Consider the following 21,417-nt stretch of genomic DNA (forward strand, 5'->3'; position numbering starts at 1 on the left):
TCCCATCTTTGCTTGAAGACCTCCAGTGAGAGGTGGCCCCCACCCTCAGGTAACTTGTTCCACTGTCAAACTGCTCTTATTGTTAATAAAAGTTTAACCATAATCTACCAGGCCGTTTTCTGGCCTAGATGTTTATTCTGCAATCAACAAAGTTGAGTAAAATGTATCCCAAATGCCATTAGTTGCACTTTTCACAACACTCCCACAAGATCTAAATGACTGCTGGTAGCATAATATCCTGGCCCCACCGGAGGTGGGGAAAAAGCCAAAAAGAAAAGAGCCAAGGCAGCATTCAGTCACAACTTTTAAAAAATGGGCTGGAGTAATTGCTCTAGTGCTAGCTTTGCATGTCAAAGTGCATAGCAAGGAAATATTGTTTATAACAGTAGGGTTGCATGGCTGGGGCATGGAGGAAGGAGGCCTTCTGTTTTTCTTCGAAACTAGCAGCACTGAGTGCTCCAGTCCTAGAGTTGCCCAGTGGAAGCATGCATAGTTCTCAGCATTCTGTTGCTTCCTGTTGATCCTCCCTGCAGCATGAATGATTCGTTGCCTATTAGTCACTTCTTGTATTCCATTTTTCTATTATTTTGCTTTAAGCTTTAAAAAACGTTTTTCTCCTCTTAAAATGTTTGTGAAACGGCATTACCAACATATGCCCAGCAGATGGCAGCATTGGCACAAAAGTGTTTGACAGACAGGCATGCACTGAAAATTCTTTTATCTTTCAGTTTTCAATTTGGTCACAACAAAGATGCCCTTGAGTTTGCTAAATTTATTTGTGCAAGTTACCATTCAGTTGTGGGGAGGGCAATTAAATATCCTGTAGTATCTAAAGTGATAAGTGGAGTGCCACAGTGTTCTGTTCTAGGCCTGTTGTTGTTCTATGTCTTTATAAACAACTTGGATGAAGGAATTGTGGGGATGCTCATCAAATGTGCAGATGACACCAAACCGGGAGGGGTAGCCAACGCCACTAAAGATAGAACTGGGATTCAAGATGACCTTAACAGATCAGAGAACTAGTCCCAAACTAACAAAATGAATTTCAACAGGGACAAGTTTAAGGTTTTGTACCTAGGCAGGAAGAACCATCTGCACAAATATAAGATGGGGGACATCTGTCTTACTAGTAGCACATATGAAAAGAATCAAGGGGTCTTCGTGGACCACAAGCTTAACACAAGTCAAGAAGGTGATGCAGCAGAAAGGAAAAAAAGCTAATGCTTTTCTAGGCTGCATCAACAGAAGTATAGTGTCCCAATCTATTATTATTATTATTATTATTATTATTATTATTATTACTCACTCCCTCAGAAGGTGGGACTTTCATTTATTGGAAGTTCTAAAGCAGTTGTTGGATGGCCATTTGTCATTGATGCTTTAGTTGAGATTCCTTGCATTGCAGGGGGCTGAAATAGATTACCCTCAGAGTCCCTTCCAATTCTACAATTTTATTATTCTATCATTTGTATAAAGTTTTAATGCTCAGTGTTTATGCATATTCATATTCATATTCATCTATAAATACTAAAGTCTATGCTTAAACTTAAACATTTCTGTTCTCTTTAAAATCTGTTTTAATATTCTGTTTTTGCTGCCACTAGTTAGAAGTCCAGTGAGAGTTTATACAATTGAGATATCCAAACCAATGTCAGAATTGAAGTGGGCAGACTAAACCAAGTAGCATATAACCTGCAGGAAGTAAATTTTAGGGCATTAATCAGTTGTCATGCTCATAAAGTTGACCAATAATTAAATGCATATAAATAAATAATAAGTACAGGTAGCATCACAATTTAGCACACAAAAGGGAGTATTCAATGTACTGCCAAAAACCAAAATCTCAGTTGTAAAAAGGATCTGTAACTAAAGTTTCAATTTTAGAATTTTTTAATCACAGGAAACTTGTTTCCCCCTATTTGTTTTCTAGAATACCTGTGTCCTAGCAACAGACCATTTGAACTTAAATTTATATGTTCCAGTAGATGTTTCCTCCAGCCATCTGAACTGGAAAACACATAGATATCAAAAGACTTGACCTGTTCAATTGCACGAGAATCAATTTACCATTTGTGCTACCTGGCCTCTGACTAGAAGCTACCACTTTAGTTTTCAAATGACAGAAAACGTAATTTAGAGTAATCGCCTTTGGTGAATTACAGTCTTTTCTACACTACTGAAGAAAAAGAAAGGAATATCATGCCATCTGCACATAGGAAGGCGCCTGGAAGTTAACTGAGCTCATTTAATAGCCGAAATAAAATGATAAAGGACCTAAAATTAAGGATCTGCCCATATCTCCAAAAGTTATGAGGTTTTTAGGTGAGGGGTCCACAATGGGCCCCTGCAAGCAGGAAGAAACAAGGTCTGCAAACTTTCTGATTCTGATTCTTGGGTATTCCATGCAAAATGAAAATCGTAGTGTTGTTGGGTTGGTCAGTCTGGGCAAATGCCTAATTTCTCCACCTTCTGAAACTGGCTTTGCAAGTGGTTCGAAGTGGCCACTGAAAGGGAACAATGAGTCCCATCCCAGCTTGTGGAGTGGCGACAGTTTGTAGACATGGCGGTTCAACTTGCTTGCTTCTCTCACACTCTTGCCCCTAAGGCAGCTGTTTTAAAAGGTGTATGCAAGGATGGTGGGCTTGACTGAAAGCAAACTAGCTGAACAGAAGAAATTACATATGCCTCATTGTGGCAAGCTCAGAATATAGTCTCAGATTGTTACCATTCCTTTACCTACATTACAGTTTTATGAAGTTTCTATTTTATACATAAATCTATTCTCCTATAAATAAATATAAATATAAATAATAATAAAATAATATAAATATAAATATAAATATATAAATAAAACAGTGCTTAAGATAAATTAATCAGTTAATTTTAGCTGATTTTATCTTTATTGTATCTTTTGTAAATTTACGCTATTTAGGGAATATAGTGTTAAGTGGTATATAACTTGTTTAAATAAATGAATGAATAACTTTAAACAAATGCTTCGTTTCACATTTGGTATCATTGGGAGAGTCACACATTCACCATGTATTTTCTTCACAAACACCACACTTGTTTTGTGTTTCCTTCATTGTCTAGTTTTTAATTTCAGTATTCACACTTACCTTGAGATCCAATATATATACCTTTTCTTCGTCAATGCCTTTGCTAGCAGTGGCAGCACACTGGAAATCATTGACCTTTGGGGAGCACCAGGTTGGCTATCCCTGCCCTAGAACAACACGGTGTCCCGGCATCCTGAGGGGGAAATACCGGTAGTGGCTGCCAGGAGTAGCCATTGATGTTTCTGCTGCTGCCACTGGAAACAGGCATCTCACATACCAAAGGAATGAATGAATGGTAGACCATAATAGAACTTTCATTTATGCTTTGTGAATTTGTCTCCGGATGCATGCAAACTGGAAATTTCTTTTTGTCCCAAAATAAAAGTACACACTTGTATTTTGTTGCCCATTCATCTCCCATACCATGGTTTGTTTCTCCCAAGCTTGGCTTGTTTTCCAGCTGCTCTTCTCCTATGCCTTTTTAGTTTCATGAGCATTTGGGATAGAGGTGGAGAAACAAATTATGGTTAAGCAACGTAACTGGGTTCAGATATAAAACCAACCCATAGTTAAAACAAGTCATGGCTCAGAAGTCAATATAAACCATGGTTTCACACCATGGCTTATTGGCATTAAATGACCCATGGTTAATCTGCTGTGTTGGTTTCACACATTCATACAAACCATAGTTGGGCTAAACCAATTACAGCCTAGTGCTATGTGAATACCAGGCCACTGTGTCCCTCTCCAGATTCCTTTTAAACATGTGCAATTTCTCCTACAACTTTTTGATCACTTTAAATTGCAGTGATCTCCTTTCTTATAGTCAGGTTACGCCCAATCCCCACCTTGACGACCTAAAACATTTACACTATCATCCTTAACGGATGAGAGTTGTCCTAAACTGGATGCTTCCCAGCTCCTCACAGCTTCCTGTAGCTTTGTTTTCAGAAGCTGACAAATTTGCTCTATTTGCCAGAATCTAGACTTCCTTCAGTCCCCAAGGCAGTGCATGCTTTCACCTTTGCCCTGTACTATGTTTGGCATGTCTCCAGTGTTTCATGCATGACTGAAATGTAACACTCTAGTTAGCAATTTCCCTCTGGCTTACATTCTGACACATGGCTAATTTTAAGTTCCATTAAAATATTCTGAAGGTGAATGATAATCCATCATTTCCCATTAATTTTTAAATACACAGCTTCACACAGAGACAAAACACATATATAATGAAAGGTTGAAGCGTGTTAGAATATGCAAAAAGCTAAAATAATCAATGAAGCAATGGAAACACTATATCCTTGAACATTTGCAACATAAAATAACTAGGAATGTGTATAAAAGAAAAGGGTAGCTTTGACCAGCAGAGGGAGACAAATTAAAACTTCCAAGAGTGTGTCAAATTGGCTACTGGAGGATGTGATAGGATAAGCAGTCTGCCTATACAGTGGTACTTAATTCGTTCCGGAGGTCCGTTCTTAACCTGAAACTGTTCTTATCTTGAAGCACCACTTTAGCTAATGGGGCCTCCTGCTGCCGCTGCGCCGCCGGAGCACGATTTCTGTTCTCATCCTGAAGCAAAGTTCTTAACCCGAAGCAATATTTCTGGGTTATTGGAGTCTGTAACCTGAAGCGTATGTAACCTGAAGCGTATGTAACCTGAGGTACCACTGTAGATCTTTTCAGAGAAATCAGGCAGAAAATGCCAGACACAAAACAGTCAATTTCAAAATGTTTACTGAAAGAGTTGGTATAGTGTAACCACTTAAAGAATGAGCTCTAGGAGGTGACTGGTTCAAATTTCATCATAACCACAAACTCACTAGAGCAGAGTGGTCCAACGCACAGCCCAAGGGCCTCAATGCCTTTTGGGGCAGCTCTCGGCAACATGTGATTCCCTGCCCCCAGCTCTTGTGCTGCAAGGCGTTGGGCTTTGGGACAGAGACACTGAGTCCTCCCACCTCCTTCCCAAAGCTCAGTTAGCGCTTTTCCAACTTGGGAAAGGAAGTGGGAGGGCTCTAGGACACTGCCAGAGCCTCTTACCTCCTTTCCAAACCCCAGTGCCTCACTTACCTGGCTTTGGAGGGGCAGCGTGAGAAGAGAGTTGGCTCACTTGGTATTAATAGTTGAACCTCCCTGTACTAGAGGGCCTTAGGCGAACTACTACCTTTCACCTTTACCACTGCACCTCACCTCAGCATAATATGGAAATAATAGTACCTTAAAGGGATATTGTAAGAATTGTTGTGGTGATGTATGTGAATAGCTCTGAATGCTGAAAGTGCTATATAGAGTTGTTATGATTTCTAAACACGTTGTCTCTTGTCTGTTGCTTATGAGTGCAATATAGACGACTTTCCCCTATATACAGTGGTATCTCTGGTTATGAACTTAATTCATTCTGGAGGTCCGTTCTTAACCTGAAACCGTTCTTAACCTGAGGTACCACTTTAGCTAATGGGGCCTCCCACTGCTGCTGCACAGCCACCACGCAATTTCTGTTCTCATCCTGAGGTAAAGTTCTTAACCTGAGGTACTACTTCCAGGTTAGCGGAGTCTGTAACCCGAAGTGTTTGTAACCCAAGGTGTTTGTAACCTGAGGTACCACTAGTGGTACCTCCAGTTACAAACTTAATCCATTCTCGGAGGTCTGTTTCATAACATGAGGCACACTTCCGCTAATGGCAGCTCCCGCCATTAGTGAAATTACTTCACACTTGTAATTTTAAGTTTTATTTTTCTAAATGTGTGAAAATAATACTGTGAGACCCAGATACAAATATCTTAATATGCTTTCTGCAGAGTTGATTAAAGTAAAATTAGGATATTATCCCTTCCTTGTTCTGTACTGACAAAATCTGAATAGAGTTTGACATGCAAGGGTTATAAACCCCAGAACTTAAATTGAGAACTTAAAATCATAAGATTTTATACACCATAAACATTTATTATGGGGTTCCACTTCCACTTCCCTTTTCCCACGCTAATAGGAAGGACTCCCTTTCCTGCACTTTCCTGCACTTCTTGAACCCTAATTTCATAGTATTCACTGCCCTTTCTCTTTCTATATAGACTGAAATCCAGCCTTCCAATCCTAGTGGAATTTTTGCCTGTGCTACATATGGTGTGATTTCATGATTTGTGATTTCCTGAAGAACTGATATAGTAACACTAAATTCCTCCTCCTTTTTTGCAAAAAAATTACAAGTTTTTGAGCTTTTTTGAAGCCAAATTCGATACTTCCAACATGGGTTGCCACACGTCCAGATTTTCCCAGACATTACAGCGAAATTCCGGATGTATGGCAACCCTTTGAAACCTCATACACACTGCCTTCATACACACTGCCCAGGCTTGCACCCTAGCAGTTTGACTTCACCTCCATTGCCTCTTGAGACAGATGGATGCCAACAACAACAATACAGAACATCAGTTCCTTGGTTTAGTGCGGATGTGGGCATTCAGCCAGTTTGGGTCTCTGATATATATTTTTTCTTATATGCTACAATACAATCACAACCACATATTTTGTTATTTTCTCCAGAGGAGGATAGTGTTGCAGGTATGAGGTTGTAACCTTGATTTTGGGAGGTCTATATTTTGTGTCTTGTTCTGCCACAAATTTTCTTTATGTCTGTGTGGAAACAAACATTATTTTTTTTACGAGTAATCAGATTCCGACATCTAATTAATTGTACACCAGCAATTCAGGTGCACATACGATTGGTTCTATACAGATTAGGTCTGCTTCAGGTAATTAATATAGGAAATCTGCAATGCATGCAAAAGGCTGCGTGTTGTAGCACATTAACCACATTATAGGCATCTCTCAGGTCCTAATGTCTCAGTAAAATCATGTAGTAACTATTTCCTACCTCAAAGGGGTGCTGTGAGTATAAATTGTTGAAAGGGCGGTGAAGCAGCCTGATGATCTGTGGAGAGGTAAATACGATTCCCCCCCCCCCCATTTGGTCTCTGAGGATCTGTCAGTTCTAGCTTGGGGCTCATTTACATGATCATGTGCACACCCACCCACCCTTTGTTATAAACGTGGCTAATTTGACATAGCTTCCCTGAGTCAACAAATTCACCTCAGCATACCCGTTTGCTGTCTCAAATGTCAGTGTAACAACCCTAAAGGAGCACAACACATAGACATCAGCTAACAGAGGAGGGAAATTTCACCCAGCCCCTTCTCACTTATACAGGTATTGAGTGTACATGCTTTCACAAGGACAAGAGAGGTGAGACACCCAGGAGCTGTTCCTTTGCTTTCAAACCCACTTCAATCTCTGATACACCCTTTGATAATACATAGAGATCTGAGATGGGAAGAAATTAAGCGGTTGCTATCTCAGGGTAATAGTTTGTGTAAATGACCTCCTGGACTCCGGGTTACTTTGAAGCAAAGCAATATGGGAGGAAAGCTGATATTTTTTGTTTAAGGAGGTGCAACATTTCTCTCAGGAGGATGTCATTGCTGGATTTCTTGTGCAGAAATAGTAAGCACTTTCATTTCCTGCCATCCTCCAAGAGAGGAACATACTACCAGAGGAAAAGCATAGACTGTAGTCCGCCTCATTATTTAATGTTCTGCTAAGAGGTTTTTCCTCTAAAGTTATGCAAGGATAGAGGGCACTATGGTCTTCCCCATCTGGCTGCTTATGTAAGAATGGATATCTTGCTGGAAACATGCCATATCATCTGGCACTGGAAATCCTTTAATTAGGTTTTTATTACTAAGGGGGTCTGTGGTGGCTAGTGTTGTGGGCTGTGGGGGCGCTGCAGATGAGATAGCATGCTATCATTTATCAGGAACATTGAAGGACCAAAAAATTACATGCACTGGAGAGAGGGGCCAGTAAACACCAGTAACCGCCCCCTCGGTGGAAGATTCAGTATCCTCTACCATGGTCAGCTTTATGGGAAGTTTGGGGGGAGAAGCACTTGTGCTTGTGGGGAAGTATTCCTCCAAAGATTTTGGAGGGAAAAAGACAGGCGTCATGGTATCCCCTGCTCACAAGGGTCGTGTGGGTTAAAACAATGACTTTATTCAGAGGAGTAGTGGGGGATTCTGCATCTCTGCATATTATTGGGGTGGGCTTCGAAGTAGTTCGAGGGCAGCACCGAACCCCCCACATAAAAACAGAAATAAAGCTTCTCCTCAGTGTTATTTCTCTATGGGTGGGGCAGTGAAAATTCATGGGAGGAAAAGAGGCGGCTCAGACTCAGCTGCCACTCTAGCAGGCCAGGGCCGGTTTGAGCCGGTTGAGACTGGTTGAGACTGAGCTGGAATGAGACATCAACTGTTGTTTAGGCTGAGGTTCTGCCGCACCAAAGCTGACTGGAATCTCTGGACTGGATCACTCCCAGAAGATCCAGGAGCGGCAATCCCTGCTAGAATATGCTACTGGAGCCAGAGCTCAGAGCAAGTGCCAGTAGCAGCAGGGTTGCATGGAAGCTGTGGACAGGCTTTATGCCTGGAGATGGAGTTTTTGCCTGCAGGAAGGGCAGCCAGAGCTGCTCCAGCTCAGAATCCAACCTGGGTTTTGTTTCTCTCCGTCTTCCAGCTAGAACTAGTTTAGGGGGAAAAGAGGCCTCTCAAGTATCGGTTTTCAGGGAGAGCAGCTGGTGTGGAACCAAAGTGTGGGGGAGGGGTGCCAGCTTGTCTGTGAGCACAGAGTGAATGTGGGAAAGGTGGGGGGGAGGGGAGCATTTTCCTTTTGACTCTCACACGCATTCACAATAGAAATGTGCTGTACAGACACCAAAAGGAGAGAGCCTGCCACAAATACATTTCACAGAAAACCCCACCTTCACATATAGTCATGTGTGAACAACATACAGGCTGCACAGCTCCCATAGCTTCACATAAAAACAAAGTAATGAGGTTAAACATCAGTGTGTGATATCCCCCCCCCCCAAGCACTGAGGCAGGCAGAATGCCCATGTGCAGAACAAAGGTCATATTGCATCATGCACAAGAAATGTGTGTGCAATATCAGAATTAGAAGCATATCTTTATAGCTCCACCGACACAAATATATGGACAACACAAAATATGCATACCTTAGAGTGATGCATGCGCTTCTTGATAAAAATACTAATATAACTTTAAAAACACTGCAAAGTACATTAGTGTTGATTATCTAGAAAGTTAAGGGTCTATTATTTTTATTCTTCAATTGTTCATTTGTGCCATAATGTACATATCCCGTTCTAAAGACAAGTTTCTGCTTGTAAACTATCCTTTATATATTGTAAAATAATACATGTGATTCACTGGTATGGGAAGATGCATGTTCTGTCTAGCCCATTCTTAACAAAATCAAAATCTTTCCTCAGACTGTGCCTCCTTTTTGTTTCAAAAGTAAAATTATGCAAATATTCTTGTGTTACCCTTGGATATGCCTTCTCTGTTGTTTCAAGTTTTAACAATTGCCCACAACTACTGAAAGTCAAAATTGCCTCTGGAAAAAAACGAATAGTCACAAGACAGTGGTAAAACTTTATTTTAAATATACAAAAATAAGAATCTCAAATGAAAGATATGTGCGCCCACACACACATGCACACACACATCCCACATATTCAAGACTATAATTTTTACATCATGAATGAATAGAAAATTGAAGTGTGATATTCCACAGCTATTTTGAATTTTTTTCCTAGCATCCAAGGATGGAGCTACATATTACCTTGAGAAACATGTGTTTCATGTTTGATGAGGTAATATGAATACAAGAATAGGGGAGAATCAAAAAAGTGGGAAGGTGAGGTGTTTAACCCTTCCCATGCCAACCAGTTCTCCTACTCATTTACACACACACACACACACCAACATATCAACTGCTTCCCCCTAGCTAGGCTTATTCTGGTCTCAGAACTCAGTCAGGGGGAAATGGGCTCAAAATAGCCAGAGGAAGGAAACTTGGCAGGAAGTATCAGCAGGCAGGGGATGGGTTAATACATTCTCCTCCTCCTCACTGTTTCTTCCCTGAAGCATTATCAGATACCATCAATCACTGATTTAGCCCGGTTGTTTTCCTCTTTCCTTTGTGTTAATCTAACTGTGCTTTCACTATGTACAGGTTTCTCCATACCTAAGGAAGCAACAGTATTATTAAGACATTACAAAGATTACTTTCAGTCCATTGACTTGCTGGAATCATGAACAAATTTTCAAAGAAAAAGCAAATAAGTTTAACTAAGAATTAGCTCGTGTCACATTGTCATTTTATGAAGAAGCTACAATATCATTATAATAATACTGCCTGTATCCTGGATTTAACATATGAGCAAAGTGCTTGAAACTGTCTTGCGAAATCTGGTTTTGATGAATAGAATCAGAGTGTTTGCAGGAAATACCTCAAAAGGTCATTTAGTCCAACCCCGTACTGATGCAGGAAATCCCTGATGGTTACCATTCAACATCTGCTTAAGAACTTCTGTCCCACTGACAAATAGAAGTTCTTCTGAATGTTAACCTAAATTCTGTTTCTTGTAGTTTGAACCAAATGGTTCAGGCCCCACTCCCTGGAACAACAGAAATCTATGTAACAGCTCTTCAACTATGCAAATATGGCTATTACAGGTGGCAACAATTTTGCACAAAGCATCCATTCCTAGCCCCCATGCATGTCAGCAGAGTGCACATAAGCCTGCCCTACACCTGCTTCACCTGTTCTGTCCCCCATTCTGCCCACTTCTGGGTCCAAAAGGACCTATGTGTTGGCAGTCACGTCAATTGGATGCACGCAAAATGGTCACAACCTGTATAGTGCCTCTAAATCAACCCTTCTCTATGCTATATATACCCAACTCTTTCAACCTTTCCCCATAGGATGTAGTCTCCAGGTCTTCATGATCTTTGTCATACTCCTCTGTATACATTCCAGTAATCTTAAACTGCAGTGCTCCGAACTGGCCATGATACTCCAGGTAAGGTCTGACAAAAGCAGAACAGATTGGTACCATTGCATTGTGTGATGTGGTCAATATACCTCTGTTGAATCAACCAAGAATTGCACTAACCTTTTTAGCTGCTGTATCACACTGCTAACTCATGTTTGTTTAGCTTGTGGTCTACTAAAACCCTTGGATCCTTCTCATGGGTACTGTTATAAAGCCAGGTGTCATTCATAATGTATTTGTTTGTTTGGCTCTCCCTCTAAAATGAGATTTTATAGCCTGCATCTTTGCTAGCCCAAAGTTTGCAGTATCCTTTTTGACCAAGTTACTTTCTTAAGACATTTGGAACCTTTATCTTATTCAATTTTTTTCTGCCCACAGATGGAGACTTGTTTCCTCTAACGTCTGAAAACTCTGTGAGTAAAATATTCACTTACTAGCTATGCTAAGTGTCTGTGATTTATTCTAGCCTAAGTATTTTTGTGGGGAACATTTGTTTAAAGTGGATAAAGGCAGATATAAATCTAACCAAGTTTTATTGTGCATGGAGCAATCACCATTGTACTGACTCTGCTACAAGAGAGTAAGAATCTCTCTTTCCAATACAGATTCTCTCACCCTATACAGTAAGCTAAATTACGCAGTACTTGGTCTCATTCATTGAGGAGCACATCCCCCATATCTGGATGGTCTAGGATAAGGTTGAGTGTATGAGTTGCTGAGTCATACACTCCTATTGGTTCAGGAAATATGCCTACATGTAGAGATGGGTATAATAGTCTCTAGGTTATTGCTTTCATTATGTTTTGTCCTATCCTGGTCTTGTCCCTTTCCTGTCCTATTTGCTGTCAGGGTCTGACTCTGAATTGCGAGAGTCAGGGGAAGAGACTGTGGGTTTTACATAGCAGCATTAGCTAGCATGGTAATAGTGTTAGTGGATCTCTGTACATATATATCTTTACCTCAAAGACCATAAGAACTTCTTATAGTAGATAGTAGCATTTAGCTTTATATTGTGTTTGGAGACAATAAACACTTTGCTACTTTGAACTTTGTGGGAGAGAAATTTTCCCCTTAAATGGGGACTCTGGAAGAAACTGTTCTGCTGGAAGCAGGAAACTCTGAAAACTCTCTGAAAACTGCTGGGGCTCCTCATACTCTGCTGATACAACACACTGAGGTGTGGTGAACTACCAACTGACTTTCACAAGTCACCAACAGACACCCACCTTGTGGGGGTAATAATTATACATTTTATCTGTATTGACATTAGCAGAGTAATTTTTAAGATCAATGAATCATTACATTTGTATGCCCCCTTATGCTCAATGCAGCTTACAACATATACAAAATTATATAACTGCAAACATAACAAAAGTAGTAGTCATAAAAAATAAACAAAACATCAGAGAGTAGCAACCAAATAGAACCATTTCCACATAAATCATAAGATACAAAATGAAGATACAAAAACAGTTATATTACTAAGAAATAGTTTAATTCTACATAGGAGGTAACTTTAGACTATGAAGGTTTTATCTCACCCCCAGCTGATATGGGTCAACAGAATTTAGAGATAATTGTTTCTACTGAAACTAATATACAAGCTGATGAAACATCCTGCAAGGCAGTCCACATATGTTTGGCTCTTGGCAGGAACCAAATGATTTATATCTGTGAGTCTTCAACACCCAAGGCTGTGATTACCCGAACCTTCTCATCCTGGCATGCCCAGGCTTCTTCATCATCTGGGGGTTCAGTAACAAGAGTCCAAATTCCCTCTCTCTCCAGGAATATCTCCATTTTATAACTCCAGTTTGAGTAGTTTGAACTATTCAGTCTCTCAAGTGACAACCGGAGTGCATTCCTTGAGCCATAGTGATACCGCCACATACTTCACCAACAGGCCACTATGCTCTCACCTTCTTGTAGACCAGACCAGCAAACAGAACTTGAGAAGCTGCAACTGGAGCACTCCAGACTCTCGCTGGCTGACTCAGGCTCTCGCAGATGTGTCCTGGGCCCATAACCTGTTATTATTTCTGAAAGTCAGTTGGCCCATAACCTGTCAGACATGGACCCACCATCTATTGATACTTTACCACACTTCAACCAGTGTGACCAGCAGAGTTTGCTCAACTCCAGCAAAGTCTTCCAGCAGAACATCAGAGTTTTCCTGATTTCCAGTAGTCAGTTTTCTCCAGAGTTCCCACTCAAAAACCTCCTACCCTAATCAGCTGAGATTAAAGTATAAAGTGCTTATTGTCTCAAGAGACAAGACAAATCTACTAACTGCTATAATACTGTTCTTCTGGTCTTAGAAGTAAAGAAACAAGCATACAGAGAGATCCACTTGCACTTTACCATGCTAGCTCACACTGCTGTGTACACCTAACACAGGGGCTCCCAGACTCTCCCCCTGTCGCCCCCAGATAGAGAATGCAATGCAACCTTGACTTTTATACCCATCTCTGCATGTATGCACATTCCTGAGATAAAATGAGGGTAGATGAGTCAGCAAGTCAGACTTTTGGCCTTGTAATATTGCTATGCTACCCAGTACACCTGGTGTTCTATCTCTAAACAAGATAACAAGATCCAAACGTGGGGGGCATGCTAGCTCAAGACATAGATCAAGCAATTAGTGCAATTTCACACCTTATTCAAATTACATCAACAAGCTATCTATATCTTGTACTTTCTATATGTACCCTAATCTTGCCCAGTGGTAGCAAGATTCCAGAAGTCTTGGCACTTTACCAGGCACAGTGGAGACTAGTGTCTTTAAAAACTATTGTTTATTTTACACATATTTACACCTGAGGGGGTGCACAACATTGCACCCTAATAGTGTCTCTTGTTGCTTCACTCATAGCTTCAGCAAGCTTGGATTCAAAGCAGCAGCCTGTAATGGCCCTCAGTCTCCCAGTGCAACCTCTCCCAGCCAGTGTGCATGTAGTTCTTCCTACTTTTATTCTTCCCAGCAGCTTTTGCAGAAAACACCACCTCCTCTTCTGCTTCCAGCATCCCCTCTGTTACCCTGGCAACCTCCATTTCAAAAGCCTCCTGTGAAAAGCACTTTTTCCTGTGGTCACATCACAGTCCCTGCAATCCTGGTAGCCTCCCCCTTTCTTGTCTGATGCTGAATGTCTCACCTTTGGCAGGGCAGTTGCCTTTGTTTTTTGATGGCACCTCTTTAAGCCAATCTCTTGAGGGAGCTGGCAACTTCAAACTCCACATTTACTAATTTAAAAAACTATGGGGAGAACCTGGCACCCAGGAATTTTAGGGGATCCTTGCCTCCTGCAAACCCATAACAGAATTAAAGCACTGCTTTCCATTCAACCCCCAAAATGTTATGTCTGACAAAATCTGTGGTAGATGTCCACTATCCCAATTTCTCTGCTTTTATTATAGCTGGGGGGAGGGGGCTGATAAGGAAGGTAGTCTAACCTTATCAATCACATGAGCCTGATTTGTGGCACATCATTTATCAAATTTGATAATGGAGGTTCCACTCACTATCATCAAACCTTCCAGACACTGCGCCAATCAATGCTGCTCTTCTCAAATACCATATTCATTTTCCCCAATTTGAGCCTTACGTTCACTTGCCTTAAGTTCCTCCCACATTCAAACACTCCTGATTCCATGTCTCCATCCCTCAGTATTAATCAGGCTGGCAAAATACCGTAGTTTTCTACATGGAAAATTTCTGTTAGTGATTTTGACTCATTGGCTGGCAGCTGGCCCACGCTACACTGAGATGCTGTCTAAAGCATGGAAAAATATTGCAGAAAGATGTGATTTTGACATCAAATATCACATCTTTCTAGTACAAAATGATTGGATCTCCATATGTGGCAAAAGGCTTTGAACAGAAACAATCCTGAGGTACTACTACAACACTGCATTTCCCTCATGAAGCCACTATAATCTGAAGCAACTAAAATATTTGCATTTATAATTGTCTCTGTTCTTTCTACTATAGGCTAATATTTATATTTAATTATTTTATTAAGCCTATTTATTTCTAGGCTGTCACAAAATGTCCCAGAGACGGGTGGATAGCATCACAATAAAAACAACAGTTAAAACAGCAATGTACAAATAGACAAATAGCTATGACTACATCCTGCTGGATGAATAATTTGATATTATCTCCATAGCTACTACACCAAGATAAATTGGTCCAAAACTCACCATGTTACCTCTTTGTGATAAAAAAATCTTATTGTTTTAATTACCTAGTATCGCCATATAATACATGGAGTTAAAAATAATCCATATACTGTACTTAAGCATTCTAATGTTAATACCACTGTCCCAACTGTCACTCTGTCATTTCAAACTGCCATCTTCTGCTGATTCCTTCAGTTAGCACCTAGTTCTGAACCTCTTTTCCATTGACTATTTATCCATAGCATTCTATGCAGGCCGGCTGAATGATGTTTTACTGACCTGCAGACAGTTTTTCCGGGTCATGTGGCCAGCATGACTAAGCTGCTTCTGGTGCAACGGAACACTGAAACCAGAGCAGCGCATGGAAATACTGTTTACCTTCCCACCGGAACAGTATCTGTTTATCTACTTGCACTTTTTTTGGCGTGCTTTCAAACCTAGCTCCTGCTAGGTTGACAGGAGCTGGGACCAAGCAATGGGAGCTTACCCTGTCGTGGGGATTTGAACCGCTGACCTTCTGATTGGCAAGCTCAGTGGTTTAGACCACAGCGCCACCCGCGTCCATATATATATAATTACTGAGCATTACATCCATATTTGGTTATGCCAAGTAAGCTCAATATCTGTGTTTCTTTGTGAGCAAAGATTTGATTTATTAGTTTGCAATCCTAAACACACCTGTAAGGGAATAAGCTCCAGTGAACTTCTGAATAAAGAAGCAATGCATTGTGCTTTTAATCATCTAAACCATCTTAACAAACACTCCTTAAATACAAATAAAATGTGTAGCTCTCTGTAGATTAATATATTTTTTAAAAAAATCACCAAAGAAAAAATAATATGAAAACATTTGTTATACTCAAGCTAGGAGCTATGACTGCATAGAAACCATTTTATCAGTGTGAATCCCCAGCTGGATGGGAAGTCACTCTTGCAAATGGAAGTTACATGGGCAATTTCCCAGCTCAGTCCAGCATCTGCAGCTATATGCATGTAGCCATTTAGAAAAAAATATAGAAATCCTATTTGTTCAGGATGGAGTGGGGAGTGCTAGATTCAGCTCCTCCTGATCCCCACTCCCCACACAACTGCTTGGCATGATTTAAGCTTTCCCCCTAAAAGGGCTGAACAGTGCGTACTGTATTTTTCCGTATATAAAACTAGGTTTTATAAAATATGTCAAAAATTAGGGGACGTCTTATACACGGGGCCATCTCCCCCCATTTACTTAAATATGAGTCCCCAAAAATAGGAGGCATCTTATACATGGGGGCATTTTATAGACGGAAAATACAGTAATTTACTTAACCCAGGACCTTAAGAGTCTAAATGTTAGCGTCTGTGTTACAACTTTTCAACATCACTATGATTATCTCTATATTTCAAGGTGTATGTGCAGCTTGGACTAGTATTGCTTGCGAATATTAGTATATGATAGAAAGCACAAGAGAGTAATTTTTTAAATCAGGTATACAGCAGAATCTTTTAAAAAAAAACTTTATTATAAGGATACAAGGACAGAGGGAGACAAAAATGTTTGCACTGGTGAAAGTGCCCTTAATTTACTTTATACTATGCACTGAACCATATTGGTTTCAAGAACTCATAATCCTGAAACAGAATTAATTGCTGTGATAACATGATTTGTAAAGAGCTGCTGGGCTCCAGTTTTAAAAAGGCAACATGCTTCCTGCTATAATCACACAGAAACTGGTGATTCTCCTTACTGAAACACACATACGCTTCAGCAGTGCTTTTTTCTGGGGGTACGCAGGGGTACGCATACCCCTAAACGTTCAGTGAATCTTTGTACTTTTGTCCATTTACTGTATTTATTTCCCCAATTTGAACTATAAAATGGTGATTTTATTGAGTCAAAATGAGAGTACAGTACCCCTAAACATTTTTTTAGACAAAAAGTACTGCCCTTCAGCACTTCAGGACACACACTTTGATCCTTTTTACTGGATTGGGACTACATTACAATCCAAACATGTGAGGGTTATTATTTTTGTTTGTTACTATGTTATTTTTTATGGTTTTATATTATACACCATGCTGTGATCCTCAAGGGTGATATAGAAACAACAGCAATAACAACAAATTTGATGTCCCCGTCCACTTTTCCATAATAGATTATTGGAGCTATCAAATCAGAGAGCCTTCCAATGGCAATTTGCATAGGATAATTAGGGCCCTGATATTTTAACAGCAAGGGACGCGGGTGGCGCTGTGGGTAAAAGCCTCAGCGCCTAGGGCTTGCCGATCGAAAGGTCGGCGGTTCGAATCCCCGCGGTGGGGTGAGCTCCCGTCTTTTGGTCCCAGCGCCTGCCAACCTAGCAGTTCGAAAGCACCCCCGGGTGCAAGTAGATAAATAGGTACCGCTTTATAGCGGGAAGGTAAACGGCGTTTCCGTGTGCTGCGCTGGCTCGCCAGATGCAGCTTTGTCACGCTGGCCACGTGACCCGGAAGTGTCTCCGGACAGCGCTGGCCCCCGGCCTCTTACGTGAGATGGGCGCACAACCCTAGAGTCTGTCAAGACTGGCCCGTACGGGCAGGGGTACCTTTACCTTTACCTTTATTTTAACAGCTACAAATTTCTCTTATTAGAGTTTTTGTGTGTCGATTAGACAAAAAACAAATCCCTGGTTGACAGCTAATTTTGAACAGGGGCATATTATGAACTGAAGAAATGCTGATGGACTAGCTAAACAGGCTTCATCTACTGACTTATATCCACATTGTAAAGACAAAGGCTCTTCAACTAATTAACTTTCACTCCCATAATGTTTGAGAGGGTTCTGAGAGGATCATTATGCACCTCACTACTCACCACCATGTACATGTTTGAACACATCCAAACTCCAGATGAACAGCATCACATGTTCTATCAGACCTACGGTATATACACCTCAGTAGTTGTCTCTTGGTTTCGGCCCTTGTGTCTGTTTCTGTTTCCACCAGGAAGTCAACCTAGCCCTGAACTTTAGCCAGAATCACACTCACCCCAAATACTGCAACGATTTGAATAAAGTATTTGTTGAATTTAAACTGGAAGGGATTTGAAGTTAAAATATCAGGATTATATTTAAGCATTCAACCAGTTAAACCGATTCACGTTCAATGGCCTCAACCAAAGAGACACTTAACGAATATGTGAAAGGATTTTATACATTTGGGACTCATCCAGACTTCCATTCATTTCAAAGCCTGGGAAGCAACTGGCAGGAAAGATGCTTGCTTTTTTCAAAGCTACCATCCACCACAGCACACTGTAAATTAAAACAGTGGAAGAAGAGGAGAGAGCGAAGAGGACAGCATATTTGTACGCTGTCTGGAACAGTACCTATGCTGTACTGCGCAGCTACTCGATGTGGTAGTTTAAATTGTTGCGGAAATCTTTCCATTTGAATATTTGGCCTAAAGGGCATTCTGCATAGTTATTTATTAAAAAGTTAGTTCTCTTCAGAAGAAGCATTGTCTATGGTGTTTAGACCTGCAGGGTGCCAGGCAGTTCAGAGTGCAACAGCATCCAAGATCTGAGGTACGTAGCTTCAACGGTGTAGGGATGTGGAAGTCTGAAAACATGGGAGCGGGTGATGGGTTAGCAATGTAAGAGGATGGAAGAACATTTTAGTTCAACTAACTGTTTTGATTGCTTATGGAAGTAAATTGAATTAATCCCAGGACCACTCTACCCCTTTATTAATCTCTGTGACAAAAATGTTAAAATGATTTAGTTTTAAAGACTAACTGATAATTTTGACTATGATTCCGAGGGAAGAGTGCATGGTAACCAGTGCTTTTTTATTTTTTAGGGAAAAAGGTGCCAGTACTCACCGATGAAGTTGTTACAGTAAGTGCCACACTTTTAATTTGGGGGGAGGGGGAGGTGCTGGTACAGCATACCCTTGAGTACCCCCAGAGAAAAGCACTGAGAATAACATTACGCCATCACAAAATGGATATACAGTGGTACCTCGCAAGACGAATGCCTCGCAAGACAAAAAACCCGCTAGACGAAAGGGTTTTTTGTTTTTTGAGCTGTTTCGCAAGACAATTTTCCCTATGGACTTGCTTCGCAAGACGGAAACGTCTTGCAAGTTTGTTTCCTTTTTCTTAACACCGTTAATACAGTTGCGACTTGACTTCGAGGAGCAACTCATAGAACGCGGTGTGGTAGCCTTTTTTGAGGTTTTTAAAGACTTTGGTGATTTTTGAAGCTTTTCCAAAACTTTCCCGACACCGTGCTTCGCAAGACGAAAAAAATCGCAAGACGACAAAACTCGCGGAACGAATTAATTTCGTCTTGCGAGGCACCACTGTAAGTCTGCTCAAAATGGCTGGTTTCATATCTAACAGGTTACAAGCGCAAAATTCAAAATGGCTGTTTTAACCAACACCTTTCCCCAGTAATTATTTTTAAAGGGCAAAAAGATCCTGTATTGGCAGCAGAATTTGTACCAAGGTTGCAGGCTTCTTTCTGTTCTCCAAAGGGAGGGTTAAGAAGTAAACCACAGCTTCCATTGTGACTGCTAGCAGGTTGGCAAGCCAATCTTCTGTGGCTCCTGCTGCAGCGCTCTGCTTGTCTGGCACTAAGGGGGCGGAGGGAGCGAGGAAGAGAGGGAGGAAGCCCTGCTGTAATGAAAATGTTGTGGCTTCCTGTTATGCTCTCACCCAACCCCCTATTTATTCTGCGGGAACATTCAGCTAGATTTCCTACACTAACATGAACTCTGGCTGAAACATCTGTATTTGATTCAAAGAGTTTATTATGCATTTTGATGTGCTTTTCCTTTGGTTACTCTCCATTCATTATCTGCTTAACTATTTATGAAATCATGGGTCGACAAATAACTATTTTATTCAATGTTTTACAAAACAGGGTATATTCTAGGTCCAATAGATATATATATGCAAAATAAAAATGCAAGTTTAGTTTGTGGTTTTTATAGTGTTAATACATTATTGTTTCATTATATTAAAACTGCAATAGAAAAGATTTAGTATGCTTGAATTTATGATACCTAAGACAGAGGGAGAACAAGGTGTTCACATATTTGGCAAATAAACTGTGGTCTCTGATCACAAACTGAAGATGGGAGAGGGATCAATAGTAGTTCAACAGAGTATGAAGAACAGGCATATTTCTTTTTGAGCAAAAGGGGCGCAAAATGTATTTGCATTTAATTAAATTACAAAATGTCATTCCCTGCAAGAATCATTTTGGAGGCTGTGCAAGAAGAACCTTTTCTTGCCCAGAAATAGTGCTCAAACTGCATTGCTCAAACATGTGAAAACTCTTAGCATGCACAATGCCAGTGCTGGCTCACTACTTCCCCTCCTCCCACAGTGCATATTTAAATGATGAGTCATTCACTGACTCTAATCTGCCGTTCACGATTAGCTGACGGGGAGGCTCAGCTGCAAAAGGCTGTTGGTGCAGGAGCTTCAATTCTAACTGAGCCATGTGCTATTTGAATCATAAAACTAGCTTTGTAAAATAAATGAGCCAATCCCTTTTATTTACTGTTAAAAAAAGATTTTGTTTAGAGATATGTGTACACTTTAGTATTCTCTTTGAGGTCTTTGTGGTTTCCAAGGGACTACACTGTTTCTCTGAAGATTATATAAATAGGTCAGAGAGCACTTGATCCACTGCTTTTTTCCTACCATGTGACCTGGTTACAGAGACAAATGGCGCTTGTTTTCCTCAGCTGATTTTTTGTTGTGAAGTGATCAAACTAGATTGTGAACAGTTGGAAGAAGGATGTGTGCTGTCGCCACCACCCATTTCTGCACTGTTCAGTTTACTTAACAGGGTTGTACACAGGAGTTGCACAATCACATTGTGTTCATTAATCACTTGTAATGGTCAGAGGGACTTGTGCAAGAGACATGTAATTGGTGTCCTTGCTGTTTTCATAAAAGCTGATTGTGAAACACAGATAAGCAGTACTTTTAAAGTACTCCAAGTTAAATATATGGGGAAATAATTAAAAACAGGCCAGTTTGTTTTTTGTTTTTTTTAAAAAACCTACTATTTCAGAGCCAAACATGCCATTAGAGACAGTATGTCAATATTCTTTAAAAATTATTTAATAGCTAATGTAATGAAACATGATTTTCATTTGAACTGCAGCCCATAGGGGGAGGAGATTTAACCCTTCCTTCTCCCAATATGATCCGGATGAAAACTCGCCCCTCCTCCCCCCCTTAGCTCTATGTGGGGAGGGGACACTCCAGTGGGAGTTTTCCCCCTAAG

The 21,417-nt window shown here is 40.6% G+C and overlaps 1 long non-coding RNA gene across 1 annotated transcript; it reads left to right on the forward strand.

Annotated features, from left to right (window-relative positions):
- The first annotated feature begins 10,232 nt into the window (after nt 1-10,232).
- LOC114605878 (uncharacterized) lies at nt 10,233-15,965 on the forward strand. Its single transcript, XR_003708684.2, has 3 exons — nt 10,233-11,000; nt 11,352-11,386; nt 15,395-15,965. It is a non-coding gene; the product is annotated as an uncharacterized LOC114605878 (long non-coding RNA).
- Nucleotides 15,966-21,417: the final 5,452 nt, after the last annotated feature.

Source organism: Podarcis muralis, chromosome 10 (assembly GCF_964188315.1).
Source record: "Podarcis muralis chromosome 10, rPodMur119.hap1.1, whole genome shotgun sequence".
Taxonomy (NCBI): Eukaryota; Metazoa; Chordata; class Lepidosauria; order Squamata; family Lacertidae; genus Podarcis; species Podarcis muralis.